We start from the raw sequence: 7,317 nt of genomic DNA, 5'->3' as shown, positions 1-7,317 counted from the left end.
TAAATTCTCGAGCCATTTACGCATTTTCTTGTACTCGAACGGTTTAGGAAAATATGTAAAATCTTGACCTTCTTCGTGAAATAACCACGACAATGGTATAAGATGTACCATACTTTTTTCTCGTTCATCCACGAATTGTACAATACTGTAAATTTTATCGCACTCCATTTTAGATAATAATAAACACTTTCTTCACTAACAGGCTAAACGCATTAATATAAATAAAAATTAATAATCAATAACTCAATTTTTCAATGTAACAAAGATATGGCTATATTCTGGTCTGTATCATTAATAAAAATACACTTTTTTACAATTTTATTTATTGGTATTTTCACTTCTTCTGAAAATTGAAGATCGGCATATATTCCTACATCCGATGCTTGTGTAGGAAATGTGAAATAAGGTTTTTCATCAGGCACAATTTTATTTATGCATATTATGAGATCATTCACATCATCATTTTTATTTGTGCTATTTCATTATGATCTAATAAGATCACATTATTTGAATAACTGCTCGTAAATATATAAGATTTATAAACGAACTTTTGAACTTCTGTTTCATTTACATAATCCAATCCTAAATGCGTTTTCTGTTTTAGTAAATTTCTATGTTCTGTGTCTTTACTAAAAAAATTACTTTTGTCGGTTTCCGATAATCGATTCACAATTTGCGTTAGAGGTTTCCGGGGGCTTTTAACTAAACGCTTAATTTTACCTAAATAATTATTGCCCCAAAATGCAGATAAATCACTCAATGGAACTTGAAAATACTCTGCATCATCCGCGACATGAGGTATAATGCATGTTCAACACTTGCGATTTCTCTCCGTACAATGTCGGTAAAAATGTAAAAGAAATTCGTAACAGTAACCGCACGTAATCAATTTGGGATTTTATTAAGTTTTTTATTAAGTTCGTGCAAAATTCTACATGCTACAAAAAGTAACAAATAATGTTCATAATTTTGTTTTTCTAATAAATTTTTTAAAACTAATGGACCACAATGCATCAAAAATAAACGATATTGTGTAGCTTTCCGGTTACATAAATCAAATATATCTAAGCGTGTTCTGTTAAATTCAGCGGGTATTGTCTTCTTTAAAATAATAAATTATCGCGCAATAAATCTTATATATAAAAATGGATCGCAAAATGTGTTGGTAAGCGCATAACTCAACAACGCCTGGACCAATTTGGCCAATTCTTTTTTTAAAATGTTCGATGAAGTCCAACGATGGTTGTTACGGCGAGAAAAAAACGAATAATGCCGGGAAAACCCTAAAAACAGCCCTTTTCTTCTTTAATCGAGTAGGCAACGCAATTTGTAAAAAAAACAATGATCTATGTCATGACATTTTGTGTAGTTTTTGATAATCTAATTTTGAATATATTTATATAAACATAGAAATATCTTTCTATTAATCAAGCTATATTGGCAGCCAAAAACATTGATGTAAATTAATTAAATTTCAAAATTCAAGAACAAATTACAGGCGAATCAGTTGATTCGGCAACTAACCAAGACGTCCCACCGGAGTTTTTAAACTCGCTGATGGATTTGCTAGGATTGTCACCTCACAATCTTCAGTTAAAGGTTGGATCGGCAATTATAATGTTGCGAAATATCGACCAACTATATTCAAAGGATGGTATTAATTTAGAAAACCCATGTTTCTCACATGGAAAATTGTGTGTTGTTTGTTCCCGTATTGGAAAACCATCAGATTTGTTTGTCTATGCGCCAGGTAATCAAACAAAAAACATCGTTTATCACAAAGCACTACAATGAAAATTGAACTGATTTTTGAATTATGATTTACATTATTAAAGTTACTTACTTTTAAATGCTTATAGTATTTTATTTAATTATTTTTAATTCACACCAAATTATTACCAGGGTGACGGTTCTGTTCAGGATAATTTTTTGCAAAGAATAGAAAAAAGGTAGGCACAAAACACCGCCACATTACAATTTTTTTTGACAGGACGAAGTCTGTCGGGCCGGCTAGTTAATTATATATTTCCTTAACCGAAAAATAGTAGATTTTAAAACCCATTTTTGCAATAAAAATTTTGCGACGCCGAGAAATAGCAAGTGCATAGAATCTATTACTACTTCTTTCACCGGATCGAAATTTATTAATTTGATAAGCGGTGATTCTAATTGTTCTAAATGGTGCCGTTTTTGTTCCTTGTTCATAAAAGAATTAATATTCCTCTTCTGAGCATCAATTTCCGGATATACGCGAATTTTCTTGTTCCCAACACCTACTGTCACAGCTTTTATCACACATCGTTCACACGCGAAGAAACCTCCAGGTGATTTTGGGCATTTTACAAAAGCCCTTGCTTGGGAATCAGCAACTATTGCTGATAACTTGTAATCGAATTTATGGTTCTTCAATATTACTCTGTGGATATCTTCCACATATATAATAAATAATATTTTATTATAATATCTGAGTTATTCAATTGGAAATATAAGATATATTCGCATTGAAATTATAATTTGTTTTCATCTTCTGGCTGGCTACTGTCCGTGGTCCCAGGTCAGTAGTTGTTGACTCCTTGAGTGGTTGAGGTAAAAGAGGATTTGTCTGTGTTGCGCTCTGTGTTAAATACCTTCAGCAACAAGGAGTGGGGATGTCTAAATGGTATATCGTGGTACCATCTGGTGTGACGTAGACGGGTCCCACAAGCGGTGACACAATTGAAGTTGAGGCATAACTGGTGACGCCATCAGTTGTCAAACCTCTTCTATAGATGGTTCCCACAACTCCATTACTACTTGAATTATTTGAATCATTTACAAAATCATTCAAAAATAAGTTAACATCAGCTTGTTTCGAGTCTCCGCAAAAAATTCCGGCAATGAATGGATTATATGTACATGAAACACTTAACTTTCTCTAAAATAGGCCACATTGTAGTGTTCGAATTATTGAATATTTGTATTCCGTCTATATGCACGAGTATTTTAATTTGCTTTTCTTTATAATTAGAATTTATAATGTTTTCCAGTCCATTTTTAATACCTAAATAAAGGTAACTTCCTTCATTATTTTTGAAACTTAACATGGGTTGTAATGTTCTCTTATGATTTGTACCCAGTAAAGTTTGCGCAGTTTTGGGCAAAGTGGAATGACCAAACATTCGTAATATCACTAATAATTAACTTATCATAAAACGTATCACGTATCTAAATGTTTTATTGCCCACTTCAAAATATATTCATTGATATTTAAACCATTGACGAAATTTTGCGACATTATGAGAATTAGAAGAAAATTTTCAAATTATAAAATATAAGAAAAAGTAATAATATTTTGGATGTGCACGTGAAATAACAGAGCTTTTATAACTGAACTGATCGATCAAACCATGTACTTGAATATAATACATTAATATTATACCTGTGAGAAAAGCTCAAGCAAATTGGGGTCACACAGGTATGTAACATCTAAGATAATATAATTAGAAAGATTTTCGTTCAAAATGCGTCATAGTATCTAACATTACGAATATATGTATATTAGTTAATATTATACCAGCATATTACAGTCGTTATGATATGAATAGAAGTGAAAATGTTTTTTGTAACTGCATCGTTCATAGTTTTTATTTTAACATGCTAAGGCATGCACTTGAAATTTGAGATGCAATTCTCAAAATGCTTTGACCCTTATTGTGACGTCATGACTCATAAGTCACTGCGGGCAGTTGCTGGTTTGCCAGCGCTCAGTGTGGGCCAGCACTGAGCTCGGGCCCTCTCCGCACTGGGTTTTGGACATATAAAAAATTTTGTTGATCCGGAGTCTATTAATATTTTCATTTTAAGGTTTTCATTACTTATGTAAGGTAATTCATTTTGGAAAGCATGAAATTCAATCACGTTGGCGTTGTTGATTGGTGGGTATAATAAATATTTTCGTCTTGCTCGTTTTCTGTTTCTATTGAAGATTGTTCGTCGAAGAATTTGTATTCTCTATATTGAAAAATCAATTTTGTCTGTCAGGAGTCCCTCTACTACTAATAGTTGAAACACCACTCATTGGTTGCCAGTCAGAACGTTGTATTGGTCTCGAAAATTGCTGATTAACGCTATTACTTATGTAATTTGGATTTTGTTGTTGTTGCAAATTATTATTAAAATTTTGTTGATTGAACTGAGATGGATGACTTCCATTAGATTGATAATTATTAAGTTGTTGTTTGTTTTGATTGAAGTTATTTCTAGGAAAATTTCGATTTTCGACTTTGATTTTGATTTCGATTTAGATTTTGATTTCGATTTTGGTTTTGATTTCGATTTTGATTTGTATTTTGATTTTGTTGAGAAGAATTATTATTTCTATTGTGTTGTCTGAAATGTCTGTTATTATTTTGCATTGAATTTTGGAAATTGAAATTATTACTTCAGATATGGTTTATGTTATCATCTTTTGAAATTATTCGCTTAAAGAACAAACTTCGCGGCTTCTCAATATTGTACTGTATGGTTGCTTTACGTGAGCTATGAAAACTGCTAAAGCACTTTTTTGGAATCTGTCGCATGGGTCATTTAAAATATGTGGATTTGTCATGTGAAGGCATGAGTAACTATTAAAAATGCTTATTAACTGTTCAAATCTCACGTAAAATTCATATACTGTTTCATTTGGTCCTTGACGCATATTATGTAAGTCAAAACAAATAGATGTACCAACTCGTTGGTCATTGAATTTAGTTATCAAAACTGTTATTACATCGTCTATTTCTTGCATTTGCAATTGCTACTGCTAATTTTGCTTTATCGTGCAATTTTGTTGAAATCGCGCTTCGTATTATTTCATTCTGAATACACGATGTATTCGCCCTGTCATAATATCTGTTTTTAATTTCTCTTATTCTTGTTGAAGAATTACCTCCGTAATATGGAAGTGTATCAATCAGAACATGATCGAATTTTGGTACGCTTTGTAAAGACATTTTTTTTAAATTTTTTATTAAACTTTCTAATTCAGAATCGCTACCACTTTCCATAAACTAACTCTCGTACATGGAATTATTTGTTGAAATGGTTCGTAATTTTCTTTAATGAAAATTTTGTGGCACTTGTCGCATCGTCTGCAAGTCTGATTGAATTTACATTTAAGGGTAAGTTCATCAGTAGCTTACAAAAAAAGGGATTTTTCAGTATTTTTTTTGAACATGAAAACAACAAGAGAAACAAAAGATCTTTTGCATAGTTTTGAACACATATTTATTCAACAAAATAAAGTTTATTGTATGTCAAAATAAATAAAATTGGCTGATTTATAAACAATCTTGCGCAGCAGCTCGCGATTGGTTTTGATTTCGATTTTGATTTGTATTTTGATTTTGTTGAGAAGAATTATTATTTCTATTGTGTTGTCTGAAATGTCTGTTATTATTTTGCATTGAATTTTGGAAATTGAAATTATTACTTCAGATATGGTTTATGTTATCATCTTTTGAAATTATTCGCTTAAAGAACAAACTTCGCGGCTTCTCAAAATTGTGCTCTGCGGTTGCTTTACGTGAGCTATGAAAACTGCTAAAGCACTTTTTTGGAATCTATCGCATGGGTCATTTAAAATATCTGGATTTGTCATGTGAATGCATGAGTAACTATTAAAAATGCTTATTAACTGTTCAAATCTCACGTAAAATTCATATACTGTTTCATTTGGTCCTTGACGCATATTATGTAAGTCAAAACAAATAGATGTATCATCTCGTTGGTCATTGAATTTAGTTATCAAAACTGTTATTACATCGTCTATATAACTCAAACTCCGTGCAAGGTACAGCCCGTAATTTTTATCTGAAACAAAAAATGGAAATACTTCTTTATTCAGAAGGCTTTTCTGCACATCATAGACTATTATGGTGGTTCAAAGTTGAAATTTAAACATTTTTAACATTTTTTTAAAAAAGTACTGGATTTTTAGGGCTTTTTTAAGGAGTAATTGCGTTAACAACATTGTAAAATGAAAATTTTCAATACATGTTTTTAGTTCAATCTATGGACAATAAAATTATCTAAAAAACGGTGTCTTACTTGTATATGTAGCTTTAATGGTTCATTTTTAATCGTGCACGGAATTTTAAAAAAATTGGTTGTCGGAAAATAAGCTTTAAAGTTTAAAGAAGGAAAAAAATCAAGTTAAAGGAAACTTATAGGCATGAGATGTTAATCAGCTATACCCGGTCCGTACAGCAATCCTTCTGATTCCTCAAAAAAGCCATTTTTTGCCTGTTCCTCCGCTCTACGTGCGATACGAGCCTCTTTCGAGGCGGCGCTGTGTCGCTCAGGCGCGCGCTTGTCGGTTGTCATCCACCGCGTCGGCAAACATTTTGCACTGCTGGCCTATAGTCACGTCCAGCAAGTTCATCACCATCAAGATTGCAACGTATCCCTCATTGAAAACCCCGGTAGCAATAAACGTGGCAATGTCTACGATCAGTTTACCGGAATTCAGGTGTTTCGGTGCCATACGCCACACCGTTGCGTTGAATGATTCATTGGCGTTTTGCGTATGCCCACCCAAGCATTTCGTGAGGAGTTCTTCTTTCGACAGATCTTCATAAATTGGGAGAATCACTTTTTCAATATCAGGCTGAATAACTCGCTGGGGGTGCCGGTAAGATTTCAGTGCTTTTGCTGCCTGCGCTTTACGCCAGTGTCACACCAGCTGGCGGCGCCCGTAGGACAATTTTCATGCCTCGGATTTTTGTCAGTGGAACAGTAATGGTATAAAGTGGCCATCACAGCTTTTTCATGTTTTTCACTGAATCAACATTTCTCGTAATTGCCAGACCGTAGTATTTGGTCAGTTTCTTGATTAGTACGTCCGTCAATCGCCCTCTGCCACTAAGTTTTGCTTCTTTTCGTATATTTTGAAGTCTGGTGCCCATTCGTTTAGCAACGTGACCAACACACTCGCTTTTATTTATTGATTATTTCTCAAAATTATTTATGGATTATTTTTCAAAATCGAAGCATATGTCTTTGAATCTCCGTCGCTAATATAATTCATATACTTCACTCCAAATTTTTCCTCCGATCTGTTAAACATTTCGTTGATTGCATCAACTTCCATCTTCCCTGCCCAACCCTCGTGAGTGTTCGAACAGTTTTCTTGGTGGCTTTCGTACCACGTCTCGTACTCTTCTGTATCTTTTTTTGTACTCCAGGTTACGCAGGCTTGACAAAAAGAACATTTCACTATTGCGTCGAGAACTTTTCCACTATAGTAACCGATTAGCGTTGTCACACCGTAATGAGATGTGAATCCCCTTTTTTTCC

The 7,317-nt window shown here is 33.2% G+C and overlaps 1 pseudogene; it reads right to left on the bottom strand.

Annotated features, from left to right (window-relative positions):
* Positions 1-6,201: 6,201 nt before the first annotated feature.
* On the bottom strand, positions 6,202-7,111 carry LOC113389143 (annotated as a pseudogene).
* Positions 7,112-7,317: the final 206 nt, after the last annotated feature.

Source organism: Ctenocephalides felis, unplaced genomic scaffold (genome assembly GCF_003426905.1).
Source record: "Ctenocephalides felis isolate EL2017-DRISC unplaced genomic scaffold, ASM342690v1 CF-g0.4_SCAFFOLD_00845, whole genome shotgun sequence".
Lineage (NCBI taxonomy): Eukaryota > Metazoa > Arthropoda > Insecta > Siphonaptera > Pulicidae > Ctenocephalides > Ctenocephalides felis.
This window is presented reverse-complemented; position numbering and strand designations above follow the sequence as displayed.